General features: G+C 38.3%; 1 pseudogene; it reads left to right on the top strand.

Moving 5' to 3' along the window:
• Positions 1 to 1,175: 1,175 nt before the first annotated feature.
• Positions 1,176 to 13,773, top strand: LOC112863719 (olfactory receptor OR9H1-like; annotated as a pseudogene).
• The last annotated feature ends 656 nt before the right edge of the window (positions 13,774 to 14,429 follow it).

Below are 14,429 nucleotides of genomic sequence, written 5' to 3'. Positions count from 1 at the left end.
AAATAATTGCCCAAACACCCTCCTAAAACTAATAAGAAATATAGGAGTGTTGCAGGATACAAGATTACTATACAAAAGGTAATTGCTTTACATATACCAGCAATGAGCAAGTACAATTCAAAATTAAAATCACAATGCTATTTATATTATCACTTTCCCTAACAAAATACTTAGGTATAAATCTCAAAAAATATGTATAAGATCTCTAGGAGGAAAAGTATAAAATTATAATGAAAGAAATCAAAGAAGAACAATATAAACGGAGAACCATTGAATGTTTAAGGAGAGGAAGACAATATTGTGAAGATGTCATTTCTTAGAGGAAGGAAGATATGCACATGGCAGATAAACATATGAAAAGGTGTTCCCTATCATATACAATCAGGGAATGTCACATAAAACAATGATGGGATACCACTATTTACCTATCAGAATAACCAGAGTGCAGAATACTGACAACATCAAATCATTGCATGTGGAGCAACAGGAACTCTTAAACATTGCTAGTGGGTAATGCAAAATAGTACAGCCACTTTGGAAGACAGTTTGGCAGTTTCTCACAAAACTAAACACACTCTTACTGATCTATGATCTAGCAAATATATTGCTTGGTATTTATTCAAAGGAGCTGAAAATTTAGGTCTGTCCCAAACCAGCACATGGAAGTTTATGGAAGCTTTATTGATAATTGCCAAAATTTGGAGGCAACCAAGAATTTCTTCAGTAAGTGAATGGATAAATAAACCATGGTATATTCAGGGAATAAAATATTATTTAGTCCTAAAAAAATTGAACTATCAAGCTGTGAAAAGACCAGGAGGAATCTCGAATCCTTATTACTGAGTGAAAGAAGCCAATCTGACAAGAATACGTTATGTATGAATCCAAATATGGCATTCTGGAAAAGGCAAAACTATAGAGTGAGGAAGAAGATAAGTGGTTGCCAGGGTTGTGGGTGGAGGAAGGGATGAACAGCAAGGTAGGAATGATTTTTAGGGCAAAAGATTGTATGGCTCCATCATTATGGGTACATATAATTTATTATATGTCCAAATCCACAAAATATATGATACCAAGGGTGAACCCTTAAGCAAACTGGATTTTTGATGATAATAGGTGTCACTATAGGTTCATCAGTTATAATAAACATACCAATCTGGTGGGGAATGTTGGCAATGGAGGAAGGTATGCATGTGTGGGGTCAGGGGATATCTGGTAAATCTGTCTACCTTAAATTTCTCTAAAAAATTGAAGTCTTAATTAAAAAAGAAACAAAAAGGGGCACCTGGGTGGCGCACTCGGTTAAGCGTCCGACTTCAGCCAGGTCACGATCTCGCGGTCCGGGAGTTCGAGCCCCGCGTCGGGCTCTGGGCTGATGGCTCAGAGCCTGGAGCCTGTTTCCGATTCTGTGTCTCCCTCACTCTCTGCCCCTCCCCCATTCATGCTCTGTCTCTCTCTGTCCCAAAAATAAATAAAAAACGTTGAAAAAAAATTTTTAAAAATAAAAAAGAAACAAAAAGAAAGAACAGTATACTACTCCTACTACACCCATATTAGAATGACCAAAATAGAAATCACTGACTCCACCAAATGTTGGCAAGATTGAAGAGGAATAGCAATCCTCACTCATTGCTATGGTGAATGCAAAATGGTACAGGTAATTTGGAATAAAGTTTTTCAATTTCATACAAAACTAAACATACCCTTACTATAAAATCCATCAATTGTCCTCCATGATATTTAGCCAAACAAGTTGAAAATTCTCATGTCCACACAAGAACCTACACATTAATGTTTCTAGCAGCTTTATTCATAATTGCAAAAACATGGAAATAACCAAAATGCCCTTCAGTAGGTGAATGAATAATAGACTGTGATACATCCAGACAATGGAATAATATTCAGCCCTAAAAAGAAATGAGCTCAAGGGTGCTTAAGTTGGTGAAGCATCTGACTCTTGATTTCGACTCAGGTCATGATCCTAGGGTCCTGGGATCGAGCCCCACACCAGGCTCTGTTCTAGGTGGGGAGCCTGCTTAAGATTCTCTCTAGGAGGAGCCTAGATGGCAGAACAGCTTGGAAGTTTTTTTGTGTGTCCCGCATCCATGAAATATAGCCAGACCAACATTAAACCATCCTGCACACCTAGAAAACTGATTTGAGGATTAATACAACAATCTGCACAACCTAAACCACAGAATTCAGCAGGGACCCAGCGCAGAGAGGTGAACATGGGAAGAGAGAAGCTGCAGAGGGCAGGGAGCCACTTTTGTCTGTGGAGAGAGGTTGGAGGCAGAGGGATGGTGGGGATAATATGGGAAAAGCACCTCTCCCCAAAAGCAGCTGGAGAGAAAGTGGAAAATTGGAAACAGCCATAGGGACTGAACTAAAAAGGGAGAAAGGAGAAAGGAGAAGGTTTAAATTCCATTAAGACTGTAAACAGCAGGAGTGCAGAGTCTGCAACTCCGCAACTCGATACCTGGCGATGCTCTGGTGGGAAGGGCAAATCCCCAGGACCAGAGTGGGGTTGGGGAGGTTCTTGGGCCACATAGGGAGAAGCAGTTCCACTGCTGGAAGGACATTTGGTAGATGTTGTGAGGACATCTGGGCCCAGCAGACCCCAGAGAATGGCCACAGTCGCTGGTGCTGGAACAAGGTCATTGGGGGTGAAGCCTGGTGCCAGATGCGTGTTGTGATTTTCCATAATCCCTGAGGCACTGCTGCTACACTGTCTCGTGAACTTTTTGTGGGGCAAGATGGCACCTGGCCACAGTCTCTGGGCATTGGCAGCAGCACGGTCCTGCAAATATTCCTGGGTGTGGCCATCACCTGGACATTGTTTGGTGACACCCTTTGCAGAGGGACTGAGCAGGTCAAAGCTGCAGTCCCTCAGAAGTGGGGGTCTGGGGAAGGCAGCTGGATAAGAGACAAAACTCGGGAGGGAGGTGTTGCCTGGGGCTTGGTCATGGATGGTATGGAGGCGGTGAGTGTACAGAAGCCAAAGATGAAGGACGGGTGGGGGATTGCTGATCAGGGAGAACAGAGTTGTGACACTAGACACTGGGTAGCTGGTTGACCCCATTTTCACTGCTCTTGCACACGTACATAAACACCTACAAATGCTACAATCTACCCCAGTAGGCTAGCAGCGCCATCTGGCAGAGAACGGAGCCATTACACTAAGCCCCACCCAACTGGGCCATCCTCACTCTTCAAAAACACAAGTCTCGCCGCCTGCTTAGTTTATTGACTATAAAGTGCTTTATTGTTTGACTTTCAGGGGAAAAGGAAGTAATTTCAGTCTCATTTCAGTCTGTTAGCTGGTCCATCTATTCAATTTTCTTTCTTTCTTTTTTTTTCTTTTTTATTTCTTTTCTTTTTCTTGAATACAGAAAGAGAAAAAATTCATTTTTATTTTCAATTTTTATTAAAAATATTTTCTTTAATCTTTTCTACTATATTTTTTACTTTTGTGCAAAATTTTTAAATTCTATTTTACTTCCATCATTTCATTTTAGTCTACTTCAGTGTATTCATTTTTTTCAAATTTTCAAATGATACCCTTTTTTTTCTTTTGTTTTTCTTTTTTCTCTAATCTATCAAGTCCCTTTCAACAACCAGACCAAAACACACCTAAGACGTAGCATCATTTATTCGATTTTTTTGTGTGTGTGTTTGTTTGAAATTTTTAAATTTTAATTTTTTCTACCTCATTAATTCCTTTTCTCCCTTCAAAATGACAAAAAAAAAAAAAAGGAATTCACCCCAAAATAAAGAGCAGGAAGAAACGACAGCCAGGTACTTAACCAACACAGATACAAGCAAGATATCTGAAGCAGAATTTAGAATCATGATAATAAGAATACTAGTTGGAGTCAAAAATAGATTAGAATCCCTTTCTGTGGAGATAAAAGAAGTAAAAGGTAGTCAGGATGAAATAAAAAATGCTATAACTGAGCTGCAATCTCTAATGGATGCCAGGGCAGCAAGGATGATGAGGCAGAACAGAGAATCAGTGATATAGAGGACAAACCTGTGGAGAATAAATAATGAAGCAGGAAAAAAAAGAGGGATATTAAGGCAAAAGAGCATGATTAAAAATTAGAGAAATCAGTGACTCATTAAAAAGGAACATCAGAATCATTGGGGTCCCAGAAGAGGAAGAGAGAGAAATAAGGGTAGAAGGGTTATGTGAGCAAATCATAGCGGAAAACGTTCCTAACCTGGGGAAAGACACAGACATCAAAATCCAGGAAGCACAGAGGACCCCCATTAGATTCAACAAAAACCGACCATCAACAAGGCATATCATAGTCAAATTCACAAAATACTCAGGCAAGGAGAGAATCATGAAAGCAGCAAGGGGAAAAAAGTCCTTAACCTACAAGGGAAGACAGATCAGGTTTGCAGCAGACCTATCCACAGAAACTTGGCAGGCCAGAAAGGAGTGGCAGTATGTACTCAATGTGCTGAATCAGAAAAATATGTAGCCAAGAATTATTTATCCAGCAAGTCTGTCATTAAAAATAGAAGGAGAGATAAAAAGTTTCCCAGACCAAAAAAAAAAAAAAAAAAAAAAAAAATTAAAGGACTTTGTGACCACTAAACCAGCCCTACAAGAAATTTTAAGGGGGACTCTCTGAGGGAAGAAAAGATGAAAAATAAATAAATAAATAAATAAATAAATAAATAAATAAATATCAAAAGAACAAATATTAGAAAGGACCAGAGAACACCACCAGAAACTCCAACTCTACAAACAACATAATGGCAATAAATTTATATCTTTTAGTACTCACTCTAAATGTCAATGGACTCAATGCTCCAATCAAAACAGGGTAACAGAATGGATAAGAAAACAAGATCCATCTATATGCTGTTTACAAGAGACCCACTTTAGACCTAAAGACACCTTCAGATTGAAAGTAAGGGGATGGAGAACCATCTATCATGCTAATGGTTAACAAAAGAAAGCCAGAGTAGCCATACATATATCAGATGGTCTCGACTTTAAAATAAAGACTGTATCAAGAGATGCAGAAGGGCATTATATCATAATTAAGGGGTTTATCCACCAATAAGACCTAACAATTGTAAACATTTATGCACCAAATGTGATAGCACACAAGTATACAAATCAATTAATCACAAACATAAAGAAACTCATTGATAGCAATACCATAATATTAGGAGACTTCAACACCCCACTCACAGCAATGGACAGATCATCTAATCAAAAATCAACAAGGAAACAATGGTTTTGAATGACACACTGGACCAGATGGGCTTAACAGATATATTCAGAGCATTTCATCCTAAAGCAGCAGAATATACATTCTTCTCCAGCAGAGCATTTCATCCTAAAGCAGCAGAGTATACATTCTTCTCCAGCGCACATGGAACGTTCTCCAGAGTAGACCACATACTGGGACACAAATCAGCCCTAAGCAAGTACAAAAAATCAAGATCATACCGTGCATATTTTCAGACCACAATGCTATGAAACTCTAAATCAACTACAAGAAAAAATTTGGAAAGGTAACAAATACTTGGAGACTGAAGAGCATCCTACTAAAGAATGAATGGGCTAACCAAGAAATTAAAGAGGAAATTAAAAAGTATATGGAAGCCAATGAAAACTCTAACACCACAACACAAAACGTAAGGGACGCAGCAAAGGTGGTCATAAGAGGAAAGTCTATAGCATCCAGGCCTTCCTAAAGAAGGAAGAAAGATCTCAGATACACAACCTAACCTTACACCTTAAGGAGCTGGAAAAAGAACAGCAAATAAAACCCCAAACCAGCAGAAGACAGGAAATAATAAAGATTACAGCAGAAATCAATGCTATTGAAACCAGAAAAACAGTAGAACAGATCAATGAAACCAGAAGCTGTTTCCTTGAAAGAATTAACAAAGTTGATAAACCCCTAGCCAGTTTGATCAAAAACAAAAAGGAAAGGACCCAAATAAATAAAATCAAGAATGAAAGAAAAGTGATCACAACAAACACAGCAGAAATAAAAACAATAATAAGAGAATATTATGAGCAATTATATGCCAATAAAATGGGAAATCTAGAAGAAATGGACATATTCCTAGAAACATATACACTACCAAAACTGAAACAGGAAGAAATAGAAAATTTGAACAGACCCATAACCAGTAAGGAAATCAAATTAGTAATACAAAATCTGCAAAAAAACAAGAGTCCAGGGCAAGATGGCTTTCCAGGAAAATTCTACCAAACATTTAAGTAAGAGTTAACACCTATTCTCTTGAAGCTGTTCCAAAAAATAGAAATGGAAGGAAAACTTCCAAACTCATTCTATGAAGCCAGCATTACCTTGATTCCAAAACCAGACAGAGACCCCACTAAAAAGGAGAACTACAGACCAATTTCCCTGATGAACATGGATGCAAAAATCCTCAACAAGATATTAGCCAACCAGATCCAACAATACATTAAAAAAATTATTCACCACTACCAAGTGGGATTTATACCTGGGAAGCTGGGCTGGTTCAATATCCGCAGAACGATCATCGTGATTCACCACATCAATAAAAGTAAGGACAAGAACCATATGATCCTTTCAAGAGATGCAGAGAAAGCATTTGACAAAATACAGCATCCTTTCTCAATAAAAACCCTCTAGAATGATCATACTTCGAGATCATAAAAGCCATATATGAAAGACCCAATCCTCAATGGGGAAAAACTGAGAGCTTTCCCCCTAAGGTCAGAAACAAGACAGGATGTCCACTCTCACCACTGTTATTCAACATAGTATTGGAAATCTTTTAACTTCTGCAATCAGAACACAAAGAAAGAAAATGCATCCAAATCGGCCAGGAGGAGGTCAAACATTCACTCTTAGAAGATAACATGATAATTTATATGGAAAACCCTAAAGAATCCACCAAAAAACTGCTAGAACTGATTCATGAATTCAGCAAAATTGTAGGATATAAAATCAATGCACAGAAATCGGTTGCATTCCTATACACCAACAATGAAGTGACAGAAAGAGAAATCAAGGAATCGATCCCATTTACAGTTGCACAAAACACCATAAAATACCTAGGAATAAATCTAACCAAAGAGGTGAAAAGTCTATACAATGGAACTATAGAAAGCTTCTGAAAGAAATTGAAGAAGATACACAAAAAAATGGAAAAAGATTCCATGCTCCTAGATAGGAAGAACAAATATTGTTAAAATGTCGATTCTACCCAAAGCAATCTACATATTCAATGCAATCCCTATCCAAATAACACCAGCATTCTTCACAGAGCTAGAACAAATAATCCTAAAATTTGTATGGAACCAGAAAAGACCCCGAATAGCCAAAGCAATCTTGAAAAAGAAAACCAAACCAGGAGGCATCACAATCCCGGACTTCAAGCTGTATTACAAAGCTGTAATCATCAAGACTGTATGGTACTCTTACAAAAACAGACATTCAGATCAATGGAACAGAATAGAGCACCCAGAAATGGACCCACAAACGTATGGGAAACTAATCTTTGACAAAGCAGGAAAAACTATCCAATGGAATAAAGACGGTCTCTTCAGCAAATGGTGCTGGGAAAACTTGACAGTGACATGCAGAAAAATGAACCTGGACCACTTTCTTACTCCATACACAAAAATAAACTCAAAATGGATGAAAGACCTCAATGTAAGGCAGGAAGCCATCAAATCCTCAAGGAGAAAGCAGGCAAAAACCTCTTTGATCTTGCCCGCAGGAACTTCTTACTCAACATGTCTCTGGAGGCAAGGGAAACAAAAGCAAAAATGAACTACTGGGACCTCATTAAAGTAAAATCTTCTGCACAGTGAAGGAAACAATCAGCAAAACTAAAAGGCAACTGACAGAATGGGAGAAGATATTTGCAAACGACATATTAGATAAAGGGTTAGTATCCAAAATCTATAAAGAACTTATCAAACTCAACACCCAAAAGACACCAAATAATCCAGTGAAGAAATGGGCAAAAGACATGAATAGACACTTCTCCAAAGAAGACATCCAGATGGCCAACCGACACATGAAAAAATGCTCAACATCACTCATCACCAGGGAAATACAAATCACAACCACAATGATATACCACCTTACACCTGTCAGAATAGCTAACATTAACATCTCAGGCAACAACACATGTTGGCAAGGATGCGGAGAAAGAGGATCTCTTTTGCTCTGTTGGTGGGAATGCGAGCTGGTCAGCCACTCTGGATAACAGTATGGAGGTTCCACAAAATACTAAATATAGAAATACCCTATGACCCAGCAATTGCAGTACTAGGTATTTATCCACGGGATACGGGTGTGCTGTTTCAAAGGGGCACCTGCACCCAATGTTTATAGCAGCATTATCAACTATAGCCAAAGTATGGAAAGAACCTAATGTCCATAGATGGATGAAAGGATAAAGAAGATGTGGTATACATATACAATGGAGTATTACTCGGCAATGCGAAGAATGAAATCTTGTCATTTGCAACTATGCGGATGGAACTGGAGGGTATTATGTTAAGTGAAATTAGTCAGCCAGAGAAAGACAAAAATCATATGACTTCACTCATATGAGGACTTTAAGAGACCAAACAGATGAACATAAGGGAAGGGAAACAAAAATAATGTAAAAACAGAGAGGGAAACAAAACATAAGAGACTCATAAATATGGAGAATAAACAGAGGGTTACTTGAGGGGGTGTGGGAGGGACGATGGGCTAAATGGGTCAGGGGCACTAAGGAATCTACTCCTGAAATCATTGTTGCACTACATGCTAACTAATTTGAATGTAAATTAAAAAAATAATAAAATTTAAAAAAACTAAAAAAAAATAGCTTTTGTATTTAATTTGTTTATTTACAACACTTCTTTTTTAGATAACTTTCTTTATATCTTTCTTTTTTTTCCCATTTTTTTCTGTTGAGACCCAAAAAGTTTTTATGTAAAACATGAATTTAAGGACACCGTACATTTTCATAGTTGATAGGCACCCCTGGAGGCTATTTTGGCCATTCCCCTGCCTCTTAAAACCAACCAGTCAACATTTCTGTTAACATTTAATGTGTGTTTTTAAAATGTTTACTCATTTACTTTGAGAGAGAGAGGGAGATATAGATATAGATAGAGAGAGGGAGAGAGAGCGTGCACACGCATGAGTGGGGGAAGAGCAGAAAGAGAAGGGAGAGAATGCCAAGTAGGCTCTGCTGTAAACACAGAGCCCATCTCGAGCTTGATTTCACACTGCGAGATCGTGACATGAGCTGAAATCAAGAGTTGGATGCTCAACTGACTGAGCCACCCAGGCGCCCTTGTTAACATTTAATGTTTTAAAGAAAGTAGACATTGTAGAAACTGAACTAAATTCACTTTAATATACATACTACCATGGTCACAACGTGTCTTAAAATTACATCAAAATTAGTGAAACCGTAGCAGTAGCAACAACAGAAATTACATGAGTTGTGATGAAGCATTGTATAATTTAATTCATATATAATTTAATTTATTGTAATGATATTTATATATAGAGAGAGAAAATCATAAGTTTTTAAAATTAAAAGACATTTCTATTGTATGTTAATTTTTGGATTTACCATAAGCCAATTTTCTTTTACATATTATGGTAGCGTTAGTTTTTAATTAAAATTTTTTCATTTGGGTATAGTTGACAAACAATGTTATATTAGTTTCAGGTGATTTGACAAGTTTATACATTATGCTATGTTCACCACAAGGATAACTACCTTATAGCCTATTAAACTGCTATTACAATATCATTGACTGTATTGCTTGTACTGTGTTTTTAGTCCCATGTCTTACCCATTCTGTACCTAAAGGCCTGTATCTCTCTCTCCCTTGCATTCATTTTGCCTAACCTTCTGCCCCCTTCCCCTCTGGCAATGGTCAGTTGTTCTCTGTATTTATAAATCTGATTCTGTTTTTTGTATGTTTGTTCATTTTTTAAAAGTTTAATTTTATTTATTTTGAGAGAGAGAGAGAGAACAGGCACAAGCTGGAGAGAGGCAAAGAGAGAGAATTCCAAGCAGGCTCCCCACCAGCTGCATGTGGAGCCCAACATGGGGCTCAAACCCATGAACCATGAGATCATGACCTAAGCCAAAACCAAGAGTTGGATGCTTAACCAACTGAGCCACCAGGCTCCCCTGTTATTCATTTTTTAAAAAAAGATACCATTAATGGGGCACCTAGGTGGCTCAGACATTTAAGCGTCCAACTTCGGCTCGGGTCATGATCTCAAGTCCGTGAGTTTGAGTTCCACCTTGGACTCTGGGCTGAGGGCTCAGAACCTGGAGCCTGTTTCGGATTCTGTATCTCCCTCTCTCTCTGCCCCTCTCCTGCTCACGCTCTGTCTCTGTCTCTCAAAACTTAAATACAAACATTAAAAAAATAAAAAAAAAGATTCCGTTAATGAGTGGAATCATATAGTATCTGTTTTCTCAGTCTTATTTCACTTAGCATGATATCCTCTGGTATTATGATAGATTATTAAATAGTAAGCAACTATGTTGTTTAATTTCATGACTCTAAATAAGTCTTTTAAATTTGTTTTTGTTTCAATTCTCCAATTCATACATTAGAATTAAATTTACTTTTTTTCTCTATCTCTCTATTATACTTCATTATAGACATTTAATGATCATAATAACATAAGCCTAAATAAATACAATGCAAGCTTGTTTCAGTGCACATTTATTCCTTTTTTTCCATTTATACCCATATTTAAATTGTTTTGTGTATCTTATATCCTTCATATGCACAGATGTTTCTATTTCTGATAATATTTGTCTATTACTAAAAAGACAGAAAAATCTCTGCCCAAGATCTTAGAGTTCTCCACCTGCATTCCAGTCTGCAAAATCCAAACATAACAACAATCACCACCACCACAACAACAACGAAAAGGAGGGGGAAAGAAGGAAGGAAAAAAGGCAAGAGGAAAGGAAGGGAAACAACAAAATCTTATTTTTTGTATTTCAGAAATACAAACAAGAATCACTTCTACTTTTAACAGTTGAAATGTGTCAAGAGTGTATATCACCACAGGGACAAAACTAATAGAAGAAATAAGAATATAAAGTTTAAAATGTAAAAGAGTGATGCTTTTGTCAGGATCTGAAGTCTTTTTCCTGATAGAATAAAGACAAATACAATTTTTGGGTAGATTAAGAAATGGAGTAACCGTTAAAAAAAAATTAGAACATCAGTGGAATGGAATTTCACTCCAAATTAAATCTTAGGTGGATGATAATGGGTGTGGGAACTATCTTCCACCAAAGGAGGCGATTTTCAAAGACAGTAAACCAACAATCAACTAAAAAAGAACAAACAAGCTCTTATTTCTAGACATTTTCCTACTCTCCCATGACCCCAAAGCACACTTAGAGGATAAATCTGCATTATTTCTGAAGTATATCTAAAAAGTTTAACGAGTCCGACTGAATTCTTCATTAGGAAGACTTTTGAAAATAGTGATCCATTCTTTATGTTAGTGGGTGTTTTGTTAAATATTGGGAACAATATGATAAGATGAAAATTTTCCATGCTTACTTTAGTTGTTTTTATTAAAAACAAGTATTCTGATCGCTCATTTCTCTCATTTTTACTCCAGTTCCACCTACATCTAGGCCATGAAGAATGAGCTTAATTAAATTACTCAGAAATGACTGGAGTTCATTCTGCCATGGTTCAGGACCCCTCCAGAGCTACAGATCTTCTCATTCCTAGTGTTCTTGCTAATATGCATGGGCACTGTGGTGGGAAATATCAGGATGACACCTGTCATTGTTATGGACTCCTGATGAAAAAAAAAAGAGAGAGGCAAACCACGAAACAAACTCTTAACGATAGAGAACAAACTGATGGTTACCAGAGGGGAGGTCGGTGGGGCATGGGTGAAATAGGTGATGGGGATTTAGGAGGGCACTTGTGATGAGCACCAGGTGACTTATGGAAGTGTTCAATCACTATATCGCATACCTGAAAAATATTACACTGTATGTTAACTAACTGGAATTTAAATAAAAACTTAAAAGAAAAAAGAGACCCCTGACTTTAAATGCCTATTGTGAAAAATTGACATGACTGGAGTCATTTTTTTTTTAACGTTTATTTATTTTTGAGACAGAGACAGAGCATGAACGGGGGAGGGTCAGAGAGAGGGAGACACAGAATCTGAAACAGGCTCCAGGCTCTGAGCTGTCAGCACAGAGCCCGATGCGGGGCTGGAACTCACGGACTGCGAGAGCATGACCTGAGCCGAAGTGGGCTGCCCAACCACTGAGCCACCCAGGCGCCCCGACTGGAGTCATTTTTTTTTTTTTTTAATTTTTTTTTTTTCAACGTTTATTTATTTTTGGGACAGAGAGAGACAGAGCATGAACGGGGGAGGGGCAGAGAGAGAGGGAGACACAGAATCAGAAACAGGCTCCAGGCTCTGAGCCATCAGCCCAGAGCCTGACGCGGGGCTCGAACTCACGGACCGCGAGATCGTGACCTGGCTGAAGTCGGACGCTTAACCGACTGCGCCACCCAGGCGCCCCCCGACTGGAGTCATTTTTAAGTGGGGGTGGAGCAGCCCCTGCAGAGGGACTGCCTAAGCCATCTTTGTTTGAACTGGGCCATATCTTTGAACTAAGCAAAATGGCAGTTGTTTTAAGAAGTTGCATGGGAAATGAGCAGGAGAGTGGACATCCTGATCACAAGACTGATAATTGACTTTCTGAAGATAGAATCAGTAGTGAATCAATGTACAACCCAGAGTAGCTTGGCTTGTTTATGCTTACAGAAAGGTTTTTTTTTTTTTCTTTTCTTCAACTCATATATTCCCCCCCTTCTTTTTTCGTCATGAAACTCCTTGCTTTAACTCTACAAGTTGGACATGATTTGGGTTTCTACCTGGATCTGTGCTTCTTGAATTTTGATTTTTTGATCCTCTAAAATGGTCATTTGTCTCCCATTGGGGCTCTAATTTTCATGTTAACACTATCTACGTCTTCCTTAGAAACTTGTCCTAGTTAGATCTCTGCTACTCAATAGTCATTGCTCCCAAAACTTTAGCCAACTTCCTATCTGAGGAAAAATTTCTTACAATGGCTGCGCAGCCCAATTTTTCTTCTTTGCCCTGTTTGTCACAACTGAAGGCTTTCTTCTGGGCTGTCATGGCATTTGATCGATTCTCGGCCATTTGCTCCCCTCTCCTTTACCCCGTGCACATGTCCCAGAAAGTCTGCTCAGTTGGTGACTGGATCCTACATCTGTGGAGGCATCAACTCGATGGTCCAAACAGGTTTTACCTTCAGTTTGCAGTTCTGTGGAGAAAACAGACTAGACCACTTTTTCTGTGACGTCCCAGCCCTGATCAAGATCTCATGTGCTGACACGTCTGTGAATGAGATTGTGCTGTTCATTCTCTCAGGCCTCATCATCATTACCACCACAACAGTCATTGTGGTTTCCTATGCTTACATCCTGTCCACCGTCCTGAAGCTCCCCTTGACCCATGGGAGGGGTAAGACCTTCTCCACCTGTGGCTCCCATATAGCAGTGGTGAGTTTATTTTATGGGCGGTGTTCTTCATGTATGCCCAGCTTGGGACCATCTTCTCTCCAGAGACAAACAAGATTGTAGCTGTGCTGTACACACTGGTGATATCAATGCTAAACTCTCTAATATACAGTTTGAGAAACAGATGTGAAAGAGGCTGTGAAAGCCTCTTACCACACAGGACATGATTCTTCCCCTGATATTTGTAAAACAATTATTCAGTGGACACATTTTTTAAAAAGTTTATTCATTTGTTTTGAGAGAGAGAGGGAGACAGAGAGAGAGAACGAGCACAAGTGGGTGATGGGCAGAGAGAGAGAAAGAGAGAGAGAGAATCCCAAGCAAGTTCTGCACTGTCAGCACAGAGCCTGATGTGGAACTTGAAATTATAAACTGGGAGATCATGACCTGAGCTGAAACCAAGAGTCGGAGGCTTAACTGAATGAGCCACCCAGGTGCCCCCACTTTCCTAAGGGCCCTAGCATTATCCTTATTCTTGGAAAATTATTGTATCAAAGATATTTTTATATACGGCAACACATATTTTTCTAAGTTTTAAAAAATGATATTTCTAATAGTATAGGTGCATTTATTCATCATTATTGTATTTGCTTAGAATATATGAAAGCATTGTATATTTTTAATTTGTGATATTTTCATTTCAATTTTACTTTAAGAAGTAAATATTAAGAGATGTTATTATATAATAATAATATTATATGTGAACCATTCTTCAACCAATGATAGTATGTGAACCATTCTTTAACTTTTCCATTCTACAAAACAAGGAAAACTAATATTGTTTGGAAAAGCAAACAGCTGCATCGTGTAGGTGGCAAAACAG

The sequence above is a fragment of the Puma concolor genome, chromosome B4 (genome assembly GCF_028749965.1).
Source record: "Puma concolor isolate L17-30 chromosome B4, mPumCon1.1.hap2, whole genome shotgun sequence".
Lineage (NCBI taxonomy): Eukaryota > Metazoa > Chordata > Mammalia > Carnivora > Felidae > Puma > Puma concolor.
This window is presented reverse-complemented; position numbering and strand designations above follow the sequence as displayed.